A 12,844-nucleotide genomic window follows, 5' to 3' on the forward strand; every position below is an offset into this window, starting at 1 on the left:
GATTTTCATTTTAATTTTTAATCAAATTACATACATATGTGGAAAATTATAATGCTATTGTGAACTTACATTTTTATTTTTAAGATTTACATGATCATTTTAACATAGTCCCCTATAGGCTTCCATATAACAGCATGCAGGCAACCAATGTTAGGCATGTTGTAAGACTCTCAGTAAGCGCCATGAGCTGTTAAGGCACATCTACCTGTACTGGACTTTTTGTTACAACGTGATGATGCCCTGCAAGAACGATCTCTTATTCTGTATGACCACTCAGCGTACACATAATCAAACAGTAGTGCATCCAGTTTCAAACAAAATTCATGCAGTAGAACTACACTCAGTTGAAAGTACAAGTACACATACACAAAGTTAAATCACTCACATGCTGGCTTAATCACATTGTGTGCCCTAAGCGCTCTAAGCAGTCCCATCTGGGAAGATTTCTGATTTTATTTTAGGGTCGTGCTACCAATGTTTGCACTGTAGTCAGAAATGTTAGTAGTGCTATACATTCTCACATCTATTCTGCTAAATTGTAGTGAAATATATACAGTACATATATTTTTTCTGTTTTTTACCCCTTAAAATCCTCTCATGGTCTCATTTATGTATCTGTAGAGAGTAATTTGGAAACTGTTGGCCTAAATAACATGAAATTCCCAGGCAATATCCAAGTGTATCAAGGAGCTGCTCCTCATGCGAGATTAGATCGACTCCACTTGTCTGCACAGATAAATTGTGCCTGTGATTGCCCCTTTCCTAATCTCCAAAACCAAACATCCCAGAGCGCCTTTAGAGCCTGTAGAAGGAAAAAAAAAAGGGGGGGGGGGATCATTCAGCAGAGATTTTTATCTAGAACTGAGTTTTAATTTTCATAGAATAACTCAGAAAAAAATATTTCCAGTGAAGTAAAATAATAAGTCCACTTTGTTGTTTGAATCTGCATTTGATTTCAGTTCAATGGCTATATCACCCTTGTTGATGTCGTACAATATTAAAACGGAATAGGACATGTGACCAAATGGCTTGAGGTTGGCATTATATCACGCTCATCATTGATCCATCTCACCTTTCCACTCGTCTGCCGGGACGATTTCATGTCTTCACCGGGCGAGGGAGTGATGACAAAGGAAACCGTGGAGTCTTCTGGTGACTCCAGATCGCCACATTATGGACTCCCCAAAATAACGTCGCGGGGATTACGCGCGAGGTCTGCAGCTTTAAATCTGCCCCCAACTTCACTCCAGCCACCACACCGGGGGGACTTAGCAGCTACCTTACTGAGCCGTATACACACCGGGCAGGAAATTATTGGAGCGAGAGAGAGTGCGATTGAGGGGGGGAGAGAGAGAGAGAGGAGGAGGAGAGAGGGAGTGAGAGAGAGAAAGAGAGAGAGAGAGAGAGGGACACAGACGCACGGTGCTGGATTATTTGGGCAGAGCGGCTGCAGCCACGGTGGATGTTACACAGACAGACGACGGACGGACGGAGAGCTTGAATTCATTCAGACTGCGAGTTTTTCCAACGACGGCTCTTGGCAGGGTGCTGATATGGTGAGCGCGCCTCTTGTTTATTTTGCGTGTAGTTTTTTTGTTATTGTTGACATGCACAGCTGAGCGTTAACTTCTTATTGACAGTGTATTCCCGTGCAACGCGCCTATACGCATCTGCGCTTATCCGTTTAGGTGTGTGTGTGTGTGTGTGTGTGTGCATTTGTGTGGACGAGTCCTCAAACACATATGACTGACACCTAATATCTGCCTTATGTGTCCTCCCCCAGCACGAACAGTTAGTTGTTTTATTGGTGTTTCATGTGGTTGCCTTGGCTTTGAAGTCGCACTAATGGAAAATCACTGTGATATTTCCATAATGTTCCATAATCTAACACTGACTGAGCCCAGTCAGTAGTGAGTTCATATTCATCTTAATTTCGCCTAATCAATTATATTTGTTGTAATATGTCACGGCTTTCATGATGTTATTTATATAAGGGCTTACACTACAAAACGACTGTCACCTAACACTGAGCTTGTTCTTCTTTATTTCATTTGGTGCCACATAAATATAAATATAAATGTATAATAAATACAGTTTTGCTCTGATTATTGCATTGCATCCTCGTCACATTTACTGTGGGATTATTACGGTCCTTTTCACCATTGGGTGGTTCTTAAAATAAGGTTGTGTTTTTGTTTTTTGGATTTTTTTTTTTAATGCTGATGAGAGATTAAGGAGGCTGTAAACCGCTTGGTCTGCGCTGGGGTTTTGGTGCTACCCCTCAAAACGTGCTCAGAGGTATTTTCTCACGACTGAACCGATGCCACCGGCACAAAGCAGACTGGATGGACATTTAACGGTGTATGCAGGCACAAAGCAGGAGGATTTGTTAATGGCTGTCAGTTAGTTCAACCTGTTTTGAGTGGGCTGTCTGTGAATTTATGCAAAACTGCGCGAACACTTTAGACTCAAATAGGCTACAGTGGATTAAATATGTGAAAATATGTGTGTGCATTTCACTCCATCAGCCTGTATCCATTCCATTCAGACGCAATTTAAAGAGTTTTTTTTTTTTTTAAATGATTACAGCTGGTTTCCATGAAGCATAAGCCTGCCCAGTTTATCAGTCTATATAATCTACTTGCACCTGAGATGGAATGACTTCATACAGTTTGTACTTGACAGCAGTTTGATATATGACATTTATATTTGTCTTTATGCCACTGCCATAACTAAATTGATTGTAATGTGCTGTGTGTGTGTGTGTTGGACAGTAGTCAGCAGTCTTGCTCAAACACTGTCTATGGCAGCATTACAGCCTTCACTAGCTCACAAATCAATCACGCAAGTACTTTACAGCAATTAGGCTTGAGTATGTGAGAGACAGACATTTAGGTATATATAAATTTATAAATATACACATATGGGGGAGAAAGAGAGAAGGGGAGTGAGAGAGGGGGGCTTCATGTGTTTGCTTGAGCTTACAAGTGCAATGCATGCATACAATGTAATGCATGCATTGCAAGTGCCTTAATCCACACAATTAAGTGTTGCTTTGAAAACCCCACACAATCAGAGCCACGTGTGATGTTTTGTTTCAAGATTGGAACATTTACATGATATTTACTTCAGTGACCAATTAATTGTTACATGAACCTAATATTCAAACAGGTTAGGGTGTATTTATTTGAAGGTGAAGTGATTGTCTCCTAAAACAGTGTCATATGATGTTCAGGAGATTGTTTCATGTAAAAATGTGTTCAGTTTTTATAGATTTCCTCACAAGAGCTGATTCTGCTGCACTCTGTAGATATGTTTGGACCCATTAGGCAAGTGGACTGCAACCTGCTTTACGACCATAGCCTGCTGCTCTAAGTTCAGAGGTGCCTTGTCACATGCCAGTCTGTGGATGAACAAGTGCTTTACCCCAGCTGATCTTCCACTGTGTTTATGTGCTGTGTGTGCGTATACATGTGCACGTGTGTGCGCGCTCGTGCACATGCGTGCCACCGCAGCTGTTCCTCCTCTCAGAGAGATTAAGTTTCACAAGATGTGATGGATGCCAGTGTCTGCAGAGCCAGCTGTGTGTGTGAGTGTGTGTTTGCGTATTACATGTTTGTCAGCGCATTTCTGCATTTCTGTGTATAGCGCCGTGCCTGCGCATGTATGCATATATGTCGTGAATGTCCATGTCATTGGCCTGAGGGGTTGGGTCAGGTTAGGAGAGGTGATTTTAAGGTCAGGGATGTTATGAGTTGGGTTGGTAATTATAGAGACTGTGCTTTTGGTTCCCACAGACCAGGCCAGTTCAGTCTAAACTAGGAAGACATGAGCAGGTCAACAGAGCCAGATTGCTGCCTGGGTCAACTTGTCCTGCTACAAACAAAGAACCTGGCCAAGGAAAAAAAAAAAAACCACAAGACAGAACAGAACAGCACAGACACATTTTCCTTTTTTAAAAAGCATGTTTTTGTCTTCAAAGTAGAAGTGGGGCTCATTTATTGCCTGGTGGTTTGGATGAGTGAGAAAACAAGCATACCTATGTTTTTTTTTGTTTGTTTTTTTCACTGAGTGAAATTGCAATTTTAGGGCTGCTTCTCAAGAATCAAACTGTATATGTAAAGGTTTTCTAAGAGTCTATTTTGAGACACAGACTTGTGGTGAAAACAGGCTGTAGCAGTCAGAGTGGGCAGGCTTGGGGCTCCGGCTTCAGCTACAGTTAGTCAGCATCCAGCTGCGTAGCTGCTTGCAAAAGTGATAGGATGTGGAGCCGAGAACAGTGGAGGAGGTGGACGAGCAGCTGAGAGGTGTGGAGGAGGCGCAGCGATGCTATTGATTTACCTGACAGTCGGAGGGGACAGCTTCGAATCTATCTCGGCTCTCCCTATCATCTGTCCCTCGGTTCACCCTTGTCTCTGCCTTCCTGTCTTTTTCTCTGTCTGACTTCCAGTTTGCCCCCTGCTCTAACTTTCCCATGCTTCTCCAACATCTGAGCCTAATCAATTATATGTATTTTTGTCCTCTCTTTGTCTGATTTGTTTGTTTTCTCGTTTGTCTACTTGTTCATGTTACAGCTTATTGACACTTGTTCATACCCTTCTCAGCCCTCTCCTCCTTTGTCACTCTCTTGCCTTCTTTCAGTTTTCATCCATCCATCACGCAATCACACCCACATACAGGCTGTGAATTGGTAATTAATAGCAAAGATGTCTCCACCTGTGGAGAGGAGCATATGGTGAGATATTAAAAATTTAACTTACTTTCCTCCCTTCATCTGTTCTCCACTCAGGCAGGTTTGTTCTCTCTGTTTATCTCTTTTTTTCTGCAGCTATCTTTCTCTCTGTCTCCCTCTTTTGCTCTCTGTGTTTCCTTGTCTTGGTACAAGATCACTTTGTTGTTTCCTCCCTTTTTATTTTGACTTTTTTTGTGTTTTTGTTTTTTATCAAAGTGTTGTAGTGGCAAGTACACAGCAAGCAAACATTTTTGCTCACGGACATTTTTAGCTGTGTTCTGCTTACTATTCCATAACAGAGACACACTGGCATCAGATTTCCATATTTATTACATGTGCTGTGTATGCCTTGTGTGTGTGTGTGTGTGAGCTTGCGTGTGTGTATTTGTGTTTTCAGAGAAGAGGCATAAGATATGGGGTATGTGTAATGAGGAACAGACAAAAATAGAGGAAAGAGAGATGCATAGATAGAGAGAGAGAGAGAGAGAGAGAGAGAGAGAGAGAGAGAGAGAGAGAGAGAGAAAGAGAGAAAGAGAGACAATGACAGCAACAGGGTTTGCAGTTGGGGCGATCCTTTCACAGCCCCCCCCCCAATCCACCCTCCATCCCTCCCCTTCATGTTCCAATCAGAGGGAGACACTCTGAAGGAGCCAGGCACGACCACAACAATTCTATTTTCCAACCACTCTTACACACACAAACTCACAAACAGACAGACACACAATCTGAACATGTTAAGCCTTCCTCAGTCGAGGCTGAAGTGTTTCCCTCCTCCTCCCACTCTCTCCCCTCGGTGTCTTCCTCACATTCATTGTCCCCATCTTCTCCTCTCTGTCCTCCTCTTCAATTATTGTCTTCTCCCTGTCTCTTTCTCACCAACGCTGTTCTCCTTCTCCCCCGCCTTCTATCGCCATGGCACGCATGATGGTTTGACATAGCAAACTGGTGCCAGACCACAAAGCCTTATTTTCCCTCTGCAGTTCTTTCTCCTGCTCTTTCTCTCTCTCTCTCTCTCTCTCTCTCTCTCTCTCTCTCTCTCTCTCTCTCTCTCTCTTTTTCTCCCTCTATGTGTCTCTCCCCTCCTCGCCTCCCCTCTCCTCCTTACTACTATACAGTTTAATCTGCAGCGGGGGCTTAGTGGCACGGCTGCAGGACTTCCACATCAGTTCTTTTCTCTCTGCCAGAGGATTTGCTGCTGTTTGCAGCCGTTCTCCTTTGGCCCTCTAGGTCCTCTGTCCTCTCCATTTTCTAAAGCTATTTACTGATTTTATAATTTATATATTTTAATTTCCTTTATTTTTGGCTTTTCCCTCTCCTCTTATGTCCTCTCTCATCTTCTCCTCCCCTCCCTCCTCTATACAGTGGCGCCTGTGTGACATGTGTTTGCATTACATCTTATTATCCCCTTCTTTAATCACTGTCCCATCGACAAAGCCATAAAACTCAGTTGATGTCTGTGAAATCGCTTTCATGAGTCGCTTTTTTTTTTCTGCCGAGCATAGATACAAAGATAGGGCTCTCAGCCTGTGTTTGCTCCAATTTTTGAAGGGACAGAATATGTAACTTTATTGACTTAAACTGGCAGTCATCCAAACCTTTGTTTTTTTGTTCTTCTTTTTCTTTTTCTTTTGGCAACATCTTTGGCGCTAAGTGGTCACTGCTGTGGTATTTTCCCAGAGATTCCTTGTCAGTCAAACAGCATGGGCAGTTGTTTGCCTTTGGTTTTCTCTTATATAACTTTCTGTAGGTGGCGCTCTTTTCTTTATTCAGCTGTGGCAGCCATCAGTGCTCATGCTAACGCTTCTAACCACTTTTGCTGCTCCAGGAAAAAACTGCATGTGCCAGAGGATTTTTTTTTCCCTTGGAAAGAGCTCCCCACCTCCAGGTGTTAAGAACAATAAATGTAAAAGCCTTTTATGAGAACCCGGTATGAATCACAATTGTGTTATATCAATCAGCGATGGAGTAGCAAATCAGACATTTATATGAACATTTCACGGGTGAATACTTCAGGCTAAAGCGAGGAATTTTCCAGTCCATTATATGAGCAGAGAGTGTTTGCTCTGTATCCTCTGCGGGAGTCTTTACCTCCGCTGTCCCTGCCATGGCAGAGCTTCAGTCCTTGGCCCAGTCTCACAACCTCTCCATTCACAAACGGCAGGGCCAAGCTGCGAGTGGGCGCCTCAAAATGGCTCCCACCAATCACCCACCGCACATTAATTCTATTAATCTGTTTTAGCTCCCAATTCTTATGCCTGTCCAGGATTAGCCCTCATCACTGTTTGTAGATTTGTAATTAATGACTTTGTCTTTTTTGTTTGTTTTTGCCAATTGAATCAGGATAAGACTGTTGAGCTGAGCTTTTTCTTTTGTCCCTTCGTTTATCCTTCATCCTGTTGTCGTCCGTTTCCCCTCTCCTTCTCTCTGGGGGACTGAGAGTCCGACACAAATCCCATTTCTTGTTGTTCGTGTTCAGGAATTATGTTCTGCCTCCCCATTTCCCTCAGACTCCCTAAGGCACCTGGGATTAAATGATGTGTGATGCGAGTGTGCATGGGTGTGTGCGCAGTTTTTCTCAGCCTTTAACTGTTAGTCATGATTGTGTAAGGGCTTTCTGTGTGTAACAATCACAGTAAAAACTGACCTCCGACAAGGTTTAAAAGTTTACAGGATGTGAGTATCGGTGCACCATGTGGTCTGTAAGAGTGTGTGGGCATGCGTGTTTGAGTGCAGGAGAACGTTTGTGTGTGTGTGTGTGTGTGTGTGTGTGTGTGTGTGTGTGTGTGTGTGTGTGTGTGTGTGTGTGTGTGTGTGTGTGTGTGTGTGTGTGTGTGTGTGCATGAGGATGAATAATCTCTTTACAAGCACCAAACATTCGAAATTACTAGACATGCCTTGTCCTCAGAAGACAGGATGCCACGGGCTTGAATGCAAATATTACAAACCTGACCTGAACTGTCCAGCTGTATCTGGTGGATTTAGGGTTATGTGTTTCATTTATGCCCATGTGTGTGTATGTGAAGCGCTTATACAGGACATGTATGCAACCTCAACATGGTACAGGTCTGCACATGTTTGTGTCTCCTGGCTCACATGCATTCATAAACTTTTTTCACCCCTGTTGGGAAACTCGGTTGTAAAGTGATATCAAATCAATAGAAATGCTAACATCATAAGAAATACCAAAGCATTAGAGAAAAACATACCAACAGAGACTCTTGGCATAATTATTCTGTGCCCATCATTCAGCTTGTTAACGTGCACTATGAAATCATTTCCTTTCCTCTCTAATGTATCCCAAACCCCCAACTCAGCAATCCCCATCTACTCCATTCTTGGATGGCCTTTAGACACAGGAAGTGCCTTAGCAGGTCTCTCAATATCTCAATATTAAATTAGACCCGTCATTTAATACATCCCCCTGTGTAGAGATTGGCATCATCTTCCCTCTGCATCCTCTGAATCTCCCGGCCAAAGCAAAGAGACACCTAACCAACTGCCAGCCTCCTTCATGCCTTTCATAAGAAACTCCTGTAATACGTTTATTGAAAATAACGAGGTTGTGTTCTAGAGTTACAGACGGGGGGGGGGGCTCTGCTTCTGTCTCGGCTTGAACATCAATAAACTGTGGAGTATTTTTCAATGGAGACGTTTTTTAACTTATTACCTAGGTATGCAGTTTGAAGCTTAACACTGAGGATAGTTTTGCGCTTTTCTGTATCCTGCTTGTAATTCATTAATGCAAATCATGAACAGATTCAAGAAGAGAAGTGAGCACATTGCAAACCAAAACATAGAATTCATGATTGAAGAAAGAAGGATTTGTGCTGCAGAGATTAGAAAAATTCATTTGGGTTTATATAGAAGCACTATTACTCTACACCAGCTCAACACACTCTTTGTGTTGCCTTTGAAACCCCCAAACACTAAACATTTAATTAATACACTACAACAAATTCTTGCCTTTATGTAAGACGTTTTAGGAGACACAAAGTGAGCTTATTAAGTAGCTGCTTGTCATCAAATAAGTTAATTATATTAATTTAATTGGCCTTTCCTTTTTGTAGCAGTGTGTGTTTTTTTTTCTGTAAGCCACACAACGACATTTCAGTCAGGTTCAGAGCTCAGTCACAGCACAGATTGATCCCCTTCCTTCTGCATAGCTCTGTCACCTCCTGACCCTGGAACTGTCTGTGCTTCCCAGTGGGTGTGTGCATGTCCCCGTGCATGTGAGTGCATTTGTTTGTTGTGCGAGTGTGCACATCCATGTTGTCTCCCTTGTCAGAGAAAGGCAGGCAGAATGGGGCAGTGTCAAAAGTATAACACACACATATATGTGTACAGAGTTAAAGGCACTAAAACGCAGGATTATAACATAATCTGACATTTCTTGGCTGATATGCTGATTCACCGATTAGAAACCAGTCTGCTGTGCCAGCAGCGTTTGTATATGTGTGTGAGGAGGAGAGGCATGATGACAGATAATGTGTTTGTGTGTGTGTGTGTGTGTGTGGGGGGCCCATTTATTTGCAGGCGAGCTTAACGTATGCTGCCCGCTCGACCACATGAAAGGGAACAATCATCCGAATGAGAATTGCAAAGCTACATCTCTCTGATTGGAATTCAACAGTCAGCCTCCGTATTGGCATCAACTCACACAGGCAACACACACTTTGTCTCTCCCATGCACACACGCATAAGTGAGGCAGTTTATGATAAGCTTGCTTACCCCAAATGGACTGCCCAGCTCATGCACACACAACCACACAAGCGGCATACATTAAGCTCAACAAATTGGCTGCCCAGCACACGCACACACACAAACATATTCTGCAACACAGTGATATTTTTTCCTGTTATGGCGTGTGCTCATTGTAAGCAGCCTAGTCGTGCTGCTCTGCTCTCCTCATAGACTATTTAGCTGCTTCTCTGCTGCGCTGGGTGGCAGCCAGTAAAATGGTGGCGCTCATTGTAGAAGGCTGCTGGCTGCCATTGATTTGGCCCAGCAGGTCTCTGAGGATACACACTGTTGCCCTGCCAGCTAGGCCCAGGGAAGGGGACTGTGATGTGTGTAAGCATGTGTGTGTGTGTGTGTGTGTGTGTGTGTCAGATATAAACAGAGAAGGGACTGTAAAGCGCATTTATTGGAGTGTACAGCGGCGTAGTGCATGAGGACAGCTCTCACGGTGAAATCCCGCTCTGCAGCCTGTCTGAGCTAACTGTATATTCCAAACTGTTTAAACCCCTTTGGGAAAACTATAGGAAGGTCCAGAGCGATCAATTAGCCGTAATGCTTTTGATGTGATTTGTTGTGTATACCCAAAGAGAGAGACAGAGAGAGAGAGAGAGAGAGAGAGAGAGAGGGAAAACAGCTTGTTCAGAAAAGTGTTCATATCTGGAATACTCCTCTATATTTCCCTGTCATCTCTCCTCCTTTTTTTTTTTTTTTTTTCCCCCACACTTCGACTCCTCAGACAAGCTTTGAAAAACAAACAAAGGGAAGCTGGCATCGGACTATAAATAATGCAGAGACACAGATTGGGGTCAAATGCTTTGGATTCCACAACACATACATATGCCTGAATGGGAGCTCATGCTCATACGTGGACACGCATGCACACAAGCGTGTGCACACACACACACACAGATTCACATTTAAATACATTGTGGGGTTTTTTTCCTATAAGCAATATTTATTCCCTAGTGAGCAGTCAGTGTAATAATTAAGTGCACATGCACACTCATTGCACAGTGTCACATATACAGCCAAGCACACTCTGACTCTCACTGTATACACACACACACATACAGGCTGTTTACTACCTTGATGTCTTTCGATGACAAAGCGTGACAAACGAGTCTGTTCGGAACACATTTAGGTCTCGTTGGCCCCCCCTCCTCCTCCCAATCCCTCTCCTTTCCCCTCTCCTTTTCATAACTCTGACAAGGGCAACTCAGCCATCCTCTCTATCCACAGCTCCTATCCATCAGCACACTGCCATAACCTGCCGCTGCTCCATGATAGATTACTTTCCATGTGCTGATGTATTGGCCTATCAGACTTTGAGGAAGTGACAGATTAGATCATTATTTCCCCTTATGATTATATGAGTCTTGTTTTTTTATATATTAGTGTTTATCCAGCGCACAGTTGTGTTGCGCAAGAAGCATTTTTTAGTGTCGTGTTCTTCCAAGAAGGGTGAAAAGGAGGAGAAGAGAAGAGTTTCTAGGATGGACTTTAGAAAAGTCGAAGTAAAAAGCCAGTGCACATAAAATGGCCTTTCTTTTAAAGGAAGAGCTTTGAAGGACACACCTTTGAATGCTCTCACAATGTCTGCTCTTTGCATGCTCTCAAAATTTCTCCGCCAACTACTGGCAGTAGAGAAATTGGTATGTGTGGCTATTTTAAAGTGGATTTCCTCAAGCACCTTCAGTCAAAAAAATGGTGCAAAATGGTGAGTCAGAGGGAAGTTCTTTCTCTTTGATTCTCAGGCACTGACAAAGAAAAAGATGGCTGTTCTGATGTGATGCTACATTGCTCGCATTTGGCAAATTCCAGTATCCACGGGAAACATAAAAATTCTTCAAACAACACATTTTGCTCCACAAAAATGTGTTTTGGCGGTATTGCCATTTGCTATTTATTAAAGCGTTTTTGCTTTGAATTTTTTTGTTTTTGACATTTTGATTGATATGGATTGACAGTGAATGGGCATAGATTATAACTGTATTTGACTGAAAGCCCTGCGTCCAAGTTATGACTGATCTTCTCTCTCCTTGCTTTAATGTCGACCTGTGAGCCAGCACCTCTCTAAAATAGCTGTGTGTTTTTCTTCAGTCCTTCATTTTTCATATCTGAACATGTTTTTATCGCTGCCCATGACACCATTATATTTACCGCCTGGAATACAGGGCTATTATTTTGATGAACCCATGGTGAACCGTAGTCACGTGTCTTGCTAATCCTGTGAAGAGAAACTGATGTAATGAATGCAATTGACTTGCGCTGTTTAAGCTAAATCATTCATTTATGATATATACATATATAGGCTTCTCTTCAGAGAGCTTCTAATCTCAGGCATGTAATAGATTACATTGATATGATGGTCATGCAGTAAGAGGCTTTGAATTGTTTACACTGAAGTACATTTCAGTCTCCTGCAATTCTGTAGCTTTAGAAACTGACTGCGCAAATTTGTATTTCATATGGGCAGAGCATCAAGCAGCTGACTCTCTTGACTCAAGATACAGTATTCTGAAATATCTGGATGCAGCTGCTGCAAGTAATTAAGTTTTTTACTCATCTCTAACACACACACGCACACACACACACACACACACACACATGCACGCACGCACGCACGCACGCACGCACGCACGCACGCACGCACACACACACACACACACACACACACACACACACACACGCACACACACACACAGTGTCAGGATATCAAATTATATCCTCAGATTCAGCACTTCCAACATTATTGGATGCAACTTCAATACATAACCTTTTTTTCTTAACCCTAACCCTGAAATCAATTCCACAAGCAATGCATGGCTCCAGGAGTTGAAGTGATGAAGCTGTTGTTTGACCTTCTGTGGAAATAGTTTATACAGTAGGGAGTATTTACAGTGCATGTGTGGTGTTTTAATGCTGGTCTCATTCAGCCTATAGGCTTTTTTCCCTGACCCCTGACTCATAAATCCCATTCAATGGCACAGTGTCATGATTGATGACGTCATTAGGAGCATCAGTGGCACATAGAAATGAGGACTCGCTTTGATAGACAGCGGCCTATCTGCATCCATCTCTGGCATGTGTGTGTGGTTTGCCCATTTATCAGGCATGAGGCTGCAGTGTACCACGCAACACTTCTGTCAGTCTTCATCATCACAGACGTTATTTTCATATTCCTCTTTCATAACCTACCAAGAACATTGCTATACTGCATGTTAGTGTGCGTTGCATGCCTTTTCTCAGTGTGGGTGTGTGTCGGTGGGTGTTTGTCAGTGGGTGGATGAGTGAAAACTCCCCATGGTACCCCTTTCCTCCTCAGTATTCTCTTCATGGCCCCAGTCCCTTCTACAGTAAGACAAGCTCTGCAT

The 12,844-nt window shown here is 42.9% G+C and overlaps 1 protein-coding gene across 1 annotated transcript in view; it reads left to right on the forward strand.

Moving 5' to 3' along the window:
* Positions 1–1,428: 1,428 nt before the first annotated feature.
* The window catches only part of ptprdb (protein tyrosine phosphatase receptor type Db), an 86,639-nt gene continuing 75,223 nt past the window's right edge, over positions 1,429–12,844 (forward strand). Inside the window, exon 1 of the mRNA XM_041035681.1 lies at positions 1,429–1,556. The gene's annotated coding sequence lies outside the window, so the exon portion shown is untranslated. The remainder of the gene's footprint in view (positions 1,557–12,844) is intronic.

The sequence above is a fragment of the Toxotes jaculatrix genome, chromosome 4 (genome assembly GCF_017976425.1).
Source record: "Toxotes jaculatrix isolate fToxJac2 chromosome 4, fToxJac2.pri, whole genome shotgun sequence".
Taxonomy (NCBI): Eukaryota; Metazoa; Chordata; class Actinopteri; family Toxotidae; genus Toxotes; species Toxotes jaculatrix.